Genomic DNA, 12,164 nt, shown 5'->3' on the forward strand with positions numbered 1-12,164 from the left:
TTAGCCTGACTTCATGATGCTTGTTTTCATTTTCACCTGGAATTAGTTCAAGTGATTAACAAAGCATTAAAACAGCATTATGACCAAGTATAAGTTACATTATTACAGGATTGAATATAAAGCTTAATAAGCAACGCTTCTGCACAAAAGTAACTTGAAAAGTGTTAACTACAAAGAATGAAACACTAGCCTCTTTGGAATGTTAGAAGCAGCCAGTTGTAAACTGGAATAAAATCCACAATACTGTACTAATGAAAGATTCTTTGGGGATTTGACCCGACACTGAAAGGGATTAAATATTTAATACAGAAATGCACGACCATGGCCCGTAAAAGATAATTTACTTGAGCAAATCTTTAATGATCACAGTTACATAGTAACGAAAGCTTTCTAAATGGGTATTCAATAACGCAACAAAAATTCCAAAGACAAGTATTCACTGTATTCCACGAATGCCAAGGTTGTCGCAAGTGAAGAATGCATGGAGGTGGTTAGGTTTGGCTAGCTTAATTAAAAGAATAGGCAGAGAAAATTAATGAGAATCAATGGAAAACTTGAAATATAAGAAATTTTAATCAAAGTTGAAGTAATATTTTGAGAATAATCTTATCTTTTGCAAATCGAATTATGAATAAAAATTATGAAAACTGAAGCTGCAACCTCGAACGTTGACTAACACGAGACTTTTAATTCATAAGTGAAGCTACTACAAATAAAATAATTAATAGGATTTTATCAAAGAACCGAGACATAATACAACGCAGCATCAAATAATTAGCGTTAAAGCATTAACAGATCTTTAAAGTCTCCCCCTGAAAAAAAAGGATGCCGTTTTCTTTCGCGTAGTTCGACCAAGTTTAAAGAAAGGTGGCTCCATGGTCCTTGGTGGTGACGTCGACACCAACGGGTTTTTCGGCAGGCAGATCCAGCAGCCACCCACTCCCATTATCCAGGTGACCCCATGGTCCCTGTCCAAGGTGGTGACGTCAACAAGAACTGGTTTTCCGGCAGGCAGATCTAGCAATCACTGTTTCCAAATTCCAGTCACGGTGACCCCCATGGTCCATGGTGGTGTCAACGCAAAGGGTTTTTCGGCAGGCAGGTCCAGCAGTCACTCAGTTTGGGCTTCGGGAACAACGAAGTGTAGGAGTGTCATTTCGTTTGTGCGTTCGTTGATGGCTCATCTGTATCCCCAGCTTTTCAGGATAATGATATGCTGGTGTTCCTACGATTGGAGTTTGAAGGTTCGAAGATGGTCTACGAGAAGTGGCGATTCTCCAAGGGCTTTTCAAAAGCTGTTTTTCGTTACGGTAAAGTTTGAATATTTTTTTAAACTTTTAGAAATCTGTGGGTTCGGTTATTAGTTTATATCCCATCATAGTAATTTGCGGGTCAGGTTAAATTCTATGGCTTCTGTTATTAGTTTATAACCCATTATAATAATTAGCGGGTCTGGTGAAAATCATGTTTTATTGTAGTGGACTTTTTCTGTTTAAGTACGCTTTTTCAGTTCAGAGTTGCAGCTTAATTGGACTTCCTTTTTTTTTTAAACATATTTTTGCTTTAACAGTTTGCTGCACACTTGTTGTAATGTAAATATGAACGAACTTAATGCTATTTGTGGACACTAATGAATACTCGAGTTTATTTTACTCATACTCTATATTCCATAAAGCTTAAGCTATAATGTAGCATTATTCCTTGTTCGTCCATTTTCTAATATCTAGCATATAAAACTACTAGCCCATGGGTTATTAAAATTTTAGTATTTTTCGGTTTCAGGAGATCTCTAATGGTCCACTTAAGGTTAGTATTCAAACTGTAAGGTTAGCCAAACTGTAATGTACTTTGAAATTATAATGTGCTTGGTAAAATCTTGACTTTCGTACGAAGCCTTCCTTTTTTCGTAGCTTTACCTATACCTTAAATATTTTAAAGATGTCTGGTATGAATTTTCCATTAATTATTGGAAGTAAATATATGGTTATAATAACATTTAACTACTTGCAGGTTTTCGTGAAATCTACTGTAAACTACTTACGAAACAAACTTCGGTTATGAGAAATGACTGAAGCCAAAGTTCTCAAGCCGTGATAATGTCTCAAGCTAAACAAATGGAATCCTTCCCTTCCCAGATTTCGCCCAATGAAAACCAGGTGAGGTATAGTATGGTGTATTGGTAACCTAGCCAACTATTCGTTTTTACCTCCATCCCTACAGGGGCGGTGCCCCTGTAGGGGTGGAGGCCCCTCCCATGCCCTGGACCATAGGTCTTATGACCTATGGGCTCCCATAGGTGCATGGGAGGTTCGCTAATCATTTTTCTTTTCAGGTCTTAAGTGCATCAGTTTTTCTAGGAGTTAAGGAACCCTGATTAAGATTCCTGTCCTTAGCAAATTTAAAATTAGTTTTAAGAGTTAAAGAAATTTCATTCTATAATTTTGCAGTTTTTAGCCAAGAAATTAATTTTACACAAACTTTGGTAATAAGGTAGCAGAATTTAACTTAGAGAGCTCAGTATTTCATAAGGTTAGTTAATGTTTGTTACTATTGTTATTACTGTTGTTACACTTAAGATATTAGTATCCAAAGGTCAGCAGTAATTTAGTTTATCTGGATCTGTACCTCATTTTATCATTTTACAAGGACTTTAAATTTTTTAACTTTTCATTTGAAAAATTATACCTACTTGATAATGCGTGGGTTAACATGATTTTAAAAAATTGTTAGAAATTTTGGTGATATTTTGAAACTTTTAATATAAATTAGCTTTAATTTATTCGTTTAGTGTAAACTAATTTCTTTTTGTCCATAGTCAAATTAACATAGCTTTGATATCAATTTAACCAATATTTAGTGGTTAGTGCCAATTATACAATGAGCATTCCTGTGTTTTCACTTTTAGTACAGTAGACAGACTGTACTTAACCACGGCTTCTGTGGAATCAAATGATGAAGTCCAGGCTTTATTCCAGTAAAGTTTAGGTTGAACGAATCAGTCTTGGAGGCTGATGCCAGATTATGCTGTACCCTTAACATCGCTGACAAATTGACATTGTGATTTTGCCCAGGCAACTGACACCTTCGACCTGTTCTTACGGCCGTTCCTTTGATCACTTCATTTTTGTTTACTTCTAGCCTCTTGGTTTACTAGCACACGATTTGATTTTTTACTGCTATAAGTGGCTGGTCTGTACAGGAGAAAACTGAATTTACAGTGTAAGCTTTAGTTCATGCATATTAATAGAACCTTAACCGAGCTAATAAAAATTTGTTTTTCTATAATTGCAAATATTTCTTTCAGAGTTTTTTGCATTTCAACCTGTACCACTCCTCTTAAAAGGAAGATGTATTTTAAATATTTCTGGTAGTGATTTTATTTTATTAGTGGTAGTTTTTGTTTTGTTATTAACCATAAGTAAAATCTCTTCTGTTTGTTGTTAAAATTTACCACATAAATACAATGATCAGGCCTATGTTTTAATTTTTAATATAGACAATCCTATGCTTAGCTATGGCTGTTATACAAACATACCTATATTAAATTTAGACACTATTCCAGCATTAGTTAACAAATCTATGCTTAGCTATGGCTGTTATACAAACATACCTATATTAAATTTAGACGCTATTCCAGCATTAGTTAACAAATCACTGTCCAAGGAACTGTTACCAGATTATCTTAAGCTTTTACTTAACACCCCTGGCATTTTTGCCTTTGTAAATTTGCTCTACAGAACTGACGTTTTCACATTTTACACTCTTGCCTACAGCCACTTCACTTGTTGGCACTTAAGTTCATCTCCGGCCCTTTGGTTTGCTGGAACCTTTGATTTTTTTTTTTTTTTTTTTTTTTAACTTAGAGGATTTATTTGTATTTGGTTTGTATTGGAGAAAGACTATTTTAACGGACATTATAAGAATCTTTGATTTAAGCTTTTTTGTATTAATCTTAGATGTAAGCATTTTGTATCATTCAAAATTCTGCCTCAGCTTTTCTGCTTTACAGGGTGTTTTACTGGAACAATCGTTTAAGGCATTACAAACAATACTTCTGTTATTCAAGAAATGTTGGTTGCTTTCACTCCACAATTTTTGAATGAGGTGAGAATGGTGCCTGAAGTTGCTGATATACAACTGTCATAGATTGACCTGCATTGATGGTTCAGTAGTATATGGATTTATTCGACGCTAAATTAAATGCATATGTGTATATGAATATTCTAACCTCAACCAGTACTGACGTTGCAAGCCTGGTAAATTAAATCTGAATAAAATACCTGGAGTACTTATGCTATTTACCTTGACTTATTAGAACAAGTTTTAAAATCCTAGGTTGAACAATACAGAGGCTTTGAAATTACTTTTATCTTGATAATCATCAGTTAAACCATATGTAGTTTTACTTGGTAGTGTGAAGAAAATTGTCTGTATTCTTTTAATACCTGAAACTATTATAATTTACCTAGGAACCTGAGAAAAATCAAACTTTGTCATGGATGTTTAGTCAGGTTTGTGGTAAGGATTGGATATTTAATATTTGCCAATGGAATCCAGGTGTAAACAAACTTGAACAGAGTTGTATATATAACAGAAGAAATATCTGCCGTTTGTAGACTGCTGTTTGCATGGGAAAAAACGCGTCATCAGAAAGAGCAAATAACATAACAGAAAAACGGAAAACAATCTAAAGGTAACAAGCATTGCTATTGATAATTCTCTAATGCTAAAAACAATACTTTAGCTTCACTGCTTGATATGGTGATACAGCAAATAACTTGGTTATAATTTGAAGTATATTCAGTATAAATAAAAACAAAACACTGAGAAAGCGGTTATAAAAACAGCACTTGAAAGTTCACTATTGTTTGATGGAAAGATGTTTAAGGTGATAGTTTAGAGCAAGTGGGTGCTTTTTTATTAACGCTACAAAGTAACAGCTTTTGATAAGCTGTCACTATCAAATTGTATTGTACAGCAATGTGTGCAAAGATAAAAGCGACAATAAAGAAGAAGATAACGTCATTTGGCGATATTTGGGAACTGAGACATGGCTATGAATCAGATTTCATCGACTATATGATAATGGAAACACCTTTTATAAACTCTTATCGAAAGTGGAACATATATAAAAAACAAGATACTTGAAAGAGCATTTCAGCTGAAGCCCGACTACATGCAACATTACTATTTTGTCAACAGGGATGTTTACACCGATCACTACAGTACAGCATTAGAATTTCCAAGCATAATGGACTAGACTGACAGATTTTTTTAAAAGATGTTAATATATTTGGTTTTCCAAGTTCCAAAAAGTCAACATACCTGACGTATTCATTATGAAGGGTAAAATAACGGGAAACTCTTATTTTCCTTTATTTATTTGTGAAGGTTTTAGATGAAATTGCGCTTTACGGAAACTTTTCCGTAGGTGACGTCTTTATCCGTTTACCAGAAATATTTCCGTCAGTTAACAGCCCTGCTGCAGGCAAAGCCTCGATACTTCGATAAACATTAGAAAAGCCCTATACGAAGCTTTGCTAGCCGTTTCTCCGTCTCTGACGTCACACCGAGCAAAGTTCGAGCGTGTGGACGGGGCCTAAGAGATTAGTATTTTTAATTTTAATAAAATGGGAATAACCATTTGGTACTTAAGGACTTACGTCAGATGCAACACTCCAAAAAAGATTGCGTGTCTTCATATTGAAGTTACGTCTCTCTCTCTCTCTCTCTCGTCTCTCTCTCTCTCTCTCTCTCTCTCTCTCTCTCTCTGTGTGTGTGTGTGTGTGTGTGTGTGGCGTTAAAATCATTCTCTATGCATGTTGAAACGGTTTTGTTAGGGATGTAATTTTGGGAGCCAATGAGGATAAGCGTTATGATGTGAAAATTTAAAATTAGTTTTACTCCCTTGGTCATCGACTGTTTCTCTGGAAATAAAATTGCAACACATCAAATTATCGATAGAATCTTACCCAATCTTTCTTACTTTGGAGTCAGCAACGTAAGAATATGGTGTTTAGAATCTTGGGAGAATTCACCAAATATTAGATTTATCAAGGAAAAATGGTGAAAGACTTAGTAATCCCACGAATAACAAAATATTGTCAGCAGAAAGGAATTTTAGACAGAACTGAGGATGTTTACTGGGCACGTATGAAGCCTTCGTATCAATAACTTGAACTAATCTAGCTTACAGTATGTCTAAGGACTTAATACAGATTTTGAATATTTCTATGGAAATGCTTTCCACACGCAAAAGACTTCTGAAGATGGTTATCAGAGTTATTGATGATTTACCCATATAACAATCTTGCGAGGTCTTTTAATCTTCACCATTTACTCCGTTGGTTGTCCTGGTCTTAATATAAGCAGCTTCGATGTCCCGCCAAAGCTTAGGGTGTATAAAAGTCATCGAAGAGAGACTCCTTCGTATTTTAGGCAAAATAGAAAGAATGAGATAAAAGCAGGAGGTTAAGTAATCGTCACCAACCTAACCGCCCTGAAGTATATAGCTGGAGAGCTTCACCTGCCCTTTACTCCCCTGCTAAGCTGTCCCAGAGTGGTATAATTCACGGAAACAATATTTTTATTTTTTACATTCTTGGCTATGTGTCATATAAGCCTTAATGATTAACTGACACCAATATTCTAGACAGTGTTTGATGCAGTAGTACATGAGATTGCGATAAAGACGTCATTAGTACAATACACTAAAATAGTTAGAGCTATTTCACTCGTATAATTCTAAAATATGAAGAATAACCTGCAAATAAAAGCCTTCAAACTTTGCTAAGGGGAGTAACACTACCGAATTATCGTGATGATGATGCACAATGTTACCTGGTTATCGGTAACAGTAAAATATTCAAATCAAAATTGGGAGATGCTTGATTTTACAAAGAGGGTATGAGCGGGAAAATATGGGGCCTAAACGAGGAAAAGAAAAAATAGAATGGATATTAATAATAGTTAAAATTAATCTTAAAAACGTTGATAAAACAGTAAAAAGAATTAACATTAAAGTGCACATAGGAAAGGCCGAGGAAGGTACGATTACTAATCGATGCTCCTCTAAATATTACAGAAAAAATAGGACATTGGCACCTAAGTAGTGAAGCCTCCAGAAATGAAATAGTTAAATAAGGATACTTTAATTGTACGTAACTATTTTATTAACAAATCAGAGAAACTTGCATATGAATCACCTCTGGACATATTGAAGGAAGACCTGGATATTAAATGTTTTGGTATACATTACTATAAAGGGTATAGTACAGAAATGTGAAAGACATACGTAAATACATTATCTAAAGCATAAACATAGAGGAGCATTTATAAATATAGGTTAACAGAACCAAGATTCAGAAAAAAAAAAAACTCAGATTGCACGGAACCAAACTATTCAAAACGGAGTCTCAAAAAATGAGGAGAAGCGACATTTGAGAAGAAACAAAACAATTTTTTTTTTATTCAAAATCAGGTATGGCACAGAATAGCAACTTATTCAAGAAAACCATTAATTGTTACTGCCAAACTAGTAGGGTCGCCGGCTGAACGAAATGAGGAGCGAAGTAGGCCATCCAAAAAGAAACTAAGGAAAATGAATCTGATGATATAATGCTATGATGTTGAAGATGTTGGTTATGTGAGTGCACCTATTTGGTCTACTGAGAGAGCCGCAGTCTTCAAAGCAGTTACGTTTAAATCCCTCTGTACCTCTGTTACCCTAACCAGTAAATTAGGTACACCTTAATGTGACGACTTAACTGTTGCAACTAGGCTGGAGAGAGGGAGGCATAGAACCAGCTATCTTGCTGAGAAACAAGAGGTTGTTATACACACACATCACATATATATATATATATATATATATATATATATATATATATATATATATATATATATATATATATATATATATATATACTATATATATATATATATGTATATATGTGTGTGTGTGTGTGTGTGTGTGTGTGTGTGTGTGTGTTTGTATAGAGCCAGTAAAGCGATAAAATTCAAAACTTACATGAAGCCAGAACATTCATCTTATTAGCATAATTACTAGCAATGACATACAGTGTCAAATCAAATTCAGAACAGGCGCATTTTCCTTTGAAGTCAGCTACATAATAACCTCAGGTAGGCCGGCTTTCCGAAAAGAAAATAACACTGGGTAAGTGGAAATGAGGTCGGTGCCTTTGCTCAGACGCCGCACTTTCGTACAAGTAATGACCCTTAGTTTCCCGGATGTTTCTCTAGGTGAAGTCATTAAGTAGGTTTACTGCGTCGACCTTTGCCCAGTTAATTCTATTAAGCCAATAGATTGCCCAAGGCATTATTTGTAATACCGTCTGTGACTGTAGTTTCATACTGGTTGATACGTGTGAATATGTCTTTGATGTTTAGCTCAATTAAAATGAGTTACTTTCTATATTACCTTTTATATTAGCTATTTCTAGGAATATTTTTAACAAACGTACTTTCCAGTGGGCCGTATATTTACACACTGCCCACACGGTTAGTTTGTTTAAAGCGAAAGTAGAGCAGCACATAAAAAGCCCTCATAAAATGTAAGCAGTGTAGGTGATTTGTGTAATCTTTATTCTCTAACTTACTATTACATTCTCCGTGGTAATATTCATACATCTGTCGCAACGGCCGACTAGTTTTTTTTTTTTTTATACAAGATGAGGAAAAGTAATTTCATCAAATAATTTTGTAATTTTTAATTAACTGGGTCTGTTATGCTAATAATAGGACTTCGTAGATTACCTAGTTCTGATTTTGAATAAGTCATGTTATTGAGGTACTGAAAGCCTAGTGAATGTTGTTAAATCTATCAAAGATTTGTTATGTTCCGTTATTGATTTTGCATTCTTTTTGGAGCAAGTAAAGTGTTCGTGCCTCCATGTATTCTTATTAAGTATATAAGTTTCTGCTTTCAGGTGAAATTGTGTTGATATTTTTGCTCATTTTGTATACACCCGCAGAAGGTTAGTGCCGTCAGTGCACCTCATGTGATGCACTGTAGGCATTACTTTGCAGCTTGCCTTCGGCCCCTAGCTGCAGCCCCATGCGTTCCTTTTACTGTACCTCCTTTCATATTCTCTTTCTTCCATCTTACTTTCCACCCTCTCTTAACAATTTAATCATAGTGCAACTGCGAGGTTTCCTCCTTTACACCTTTCAAACCTTCTACTGCCAATTTCCTTTTCAGCGCTGAATGCCCTCGCAGGTCCCAGTGCTTGGCCTTTGTCCTAAATTCTATACTCAATTCAATTCAGTTCATTTTGTGTACAACTTTGATATGTTTTACTTTATTCTCTCCATCTCAACACCTATTTCTTGAAAAGATGACATAAGTGTGATTTTTTTTTCAGGTGGTGAAGAGTACTTCAGTGGAGACTTTGACATACTACTAGTCTCTAGTCCTGGTCCTCATGTTTCTTTGCAATTTAGTCACCCTTGGCTGTTCCGTACATGTGAGTATTCACTGTATATTGCTTTGTATTATTGAATTGCTGTAAGATGCAGTTGCCTTACTACTGTCGCTTTTGTATTATTATTATTATTATTATTATTATTATTATTATTATTATTATTATTATTATCGGCATACAAACAATAATCGCGTTTTGACATACGCAGGAGACAGAAGACCTTTTTCTGTTTAGCTTTCAAAGGCAACTGGAGTCCCCTTCAGAAGAAACTTAGGCAAAGATTGCTGTTTCAAAGAAAAAAAAGCTAGATGTTTATGATATTGCCATATAGGTTTTCCTCTGTGTCCTCCCCCTCCCCTTCCCTCTTCCATCCCCTTCCCCTCCCCTCCCACTTCCCCCTCCCCCTCCCATCCCTCCCTTCCCCTCCCCTTCTGGAGCACGAGCACATGATCAAGTGTTAATGTATCTATGTCCTCCCGTTCCCTTCCCTATTTCATCCCCCTCCCCTTCACCTCCCCTCCCCTTCCCATCCCCCTCCCTCCCCTCTCCCTCCCCCTTCCGGAGCATGGATCAAATGTTAATTTAGCTGTCCCCTCCCCTCCCTTCTTCCTTCCCATCCCCCCTCCCCTCCCCTCCCATCCCCCCTCCCTTCTGGAGCAGGAGCCCGATCAAGTGTTCATGTTTTCCTCCCTGTTCCCTCTCTCTTTCACCTCCCCTCCCCCTTCCCTCCCCTTCCGGAGCATGGATCAAATGTTAATTTAGCCCTCCTCCTCCCCTCCCTTCCTCTTCCTCCCTCCCCCTTCCCCTCCCCTCCCCTCCCATCCCCTCCCCTTCCTCCCCTTCTGGAGCATGGACAAATGTTAATTTAGCTGTCCTCCTCCTCCCTTCCCTCTTCCCCTCCTTCACCTCCCCTCCCCTCCCCTTTCATCCCCTCCCCTTCCCTCCCCTCCCCACCCCTCCCTCCTTCCGGAGCATGGATCAAATGTTAATTTAGCTGTGTACTACTCCTCCCCTTCCCTCTTCCAACCCCCTCCCCTTCCACACCCTCCTCCCCCTTCCTCTACCGCCTCCCGTCCCACTTTCTCCTCCCCCTTCCGGAGGACACGATCAAGTGTTAATTTAGCTGTGTCCTCCCCCTCCCCTTCCCACTCCCTTCCCTCTCCCATTCCCTCTTCCAACCCTTCCCCTTCCCCTTCCCCTCCCCTTCTGAAGCTCACGATTAAGTGTTAATTTAGGTGTATCATCCCCTCCCCTTAACCCTTCCTTCCCCTTAACCTACTCTTTCCGGAGCACACGATCAAGTGTTAATTTAGCTGTGTCCTCCCCTCCCCTTCACTCTACCCTCCACCCCCTCCTTCTTGCATCCTCCTCCCCCTTCCCCTCCCTCCACCTCCCCTTCCGGAGCATGTGATTAAATGTTAATTTAACCGTGTTCTCCTCCTCCCCTTCCCTCTTCCATCTCCCCTCCTCCAGACCCCTTCCGGACCACACTGATCAAGTGTTACTTTAGCTGTGTCCTCCCCTCTCCTTTCCCCTCCCCTCAACCTTCCCCATCCCCATCCCCTTCCCCTCCCCTTCCCTCCCCTCCCCTGCCCTCTTCTCCCCTTCTCCCTCCCTTCCCCTGGCCTCCCCTTCCCCTTCCCCCTCCTCCTCGTTGGGTTGCACAACAATATTTTTAAACGTATTATGCCAGTTTACTATAAAAAAAATATTCGCTTGGATAGCCAGAGTCGTGGGATTTGAAAAATATACTTTAATGGAAAATTCATAATTTTTTATTAATTGGCACTCTTAATCATATTAATTCTACTGATCAGTAATATATATTACGGCCTAAGTGAGCTCTCCTAATAGAAAGAGAGCGATATAATTCCATTCATCATAAAAAAGATGTATTGAGAATTATAATGAGTCCCATCTTTCATTATTAAACATTTCCATAAACTGCAGTGAATTGATCAGTAGACTGCCTAGTGTTCCATTAATGATTGAAAATTCCATCGACATATATATCACACAAACTGTAATAATTGTTTTTCAAAGGCTAATTATACGTAAAAAAATGCACAAAATATTGAAGTATATAAATATTTTATCACTGTCCGATGTCCTCTGTCATATACCCATCAAATGATTATATATAAAGCACCGAACGATTACAAAGTAATTACACAAGCGACTGGATGTCCAAAAACTTCAATACTTTGAAGATTTCCCATACATACCGATTCCTTTTAATCTTGTGGAAGATAAAAGGCAGGGAAAATCTTCATCGAACGGCTACCAATATAATTGGGATTGAATTTCCATCGGAAACAGTTTAAAACTGAGTGAAAATTGCCATTAAAAATCCAAAAATGACCCACTGAACAAAGGAGGAGGATTATTTATAAATAATGTGCTAAAGATAATAGAAAATAAAAAAGCGTAAGAAAGCCCACTTACTATCAGATTTTTGAGAATGAGTTAAATAGTCTCGCCAAAGACAAATTAATTACCAGTGTTACCCAGAATAAAAAGTAGCGCCTCTCTTCGAGTTATTAAAATGTTGTCTCTCTCTCTCTCTTCACAAAGTAAATATCTATATATATATATATATATATATATATATATATATATATATATATATATATATATATATATATATATATATATATATATATATATATATATATATATATATATATATATATATATGTGTGTGTGTGTGTGTGTGTGTGT

The 12,164-nt window shown here is 36.9% G+C and overlaps 1 long non-coding RNA gene across 2 annotated transcripts in view; it reads left to right on the forward strand.

Moving 5' to 3' along the window:
* The window catches only part of LOC136836933 (uncharacterized), an 86,009-nt gene extending 81,719 nt beyond the window's left edge, over positions 1-4,290 (forward strand). Inside the window, exons 1-3 of one of the 2 annotated variants that reach the window (XR_010852506.1) lie at positions 914-1,310; positions 2,011-2,156; positions 4,010-4,290. This is a non-coding gene — a long non-coding RNA (uncharacterized lncRNA). Of the gene's footprint in view, positions 1-913; positions 1,311-2,010; positions 2,157-4,009 lie in introns of those variants that run through there. The other variant, XR_010852507.1, reaches the window with a different exon arrangement.
* The last annotated feature ends 7,874 nt before the right edge of the window (positions 4,291-12,164 follow it).

Source organism: Macrobrachium rosenbergii, chromosome 57, assembly GCF_040412425.1.
Source record: "Macrobrachium rosenbergii isolate ZJJX-2024 chromosome 57, ASM4041242v1, whole genome shotgun sequence".
NCBI classification, from domain to species: Eukaryota; Metazoa; Arthropoda; class Malacostraca; order Decapoda; family Palaemonidae; genus Macrobrachium; species Macrobrachium rosenbergii.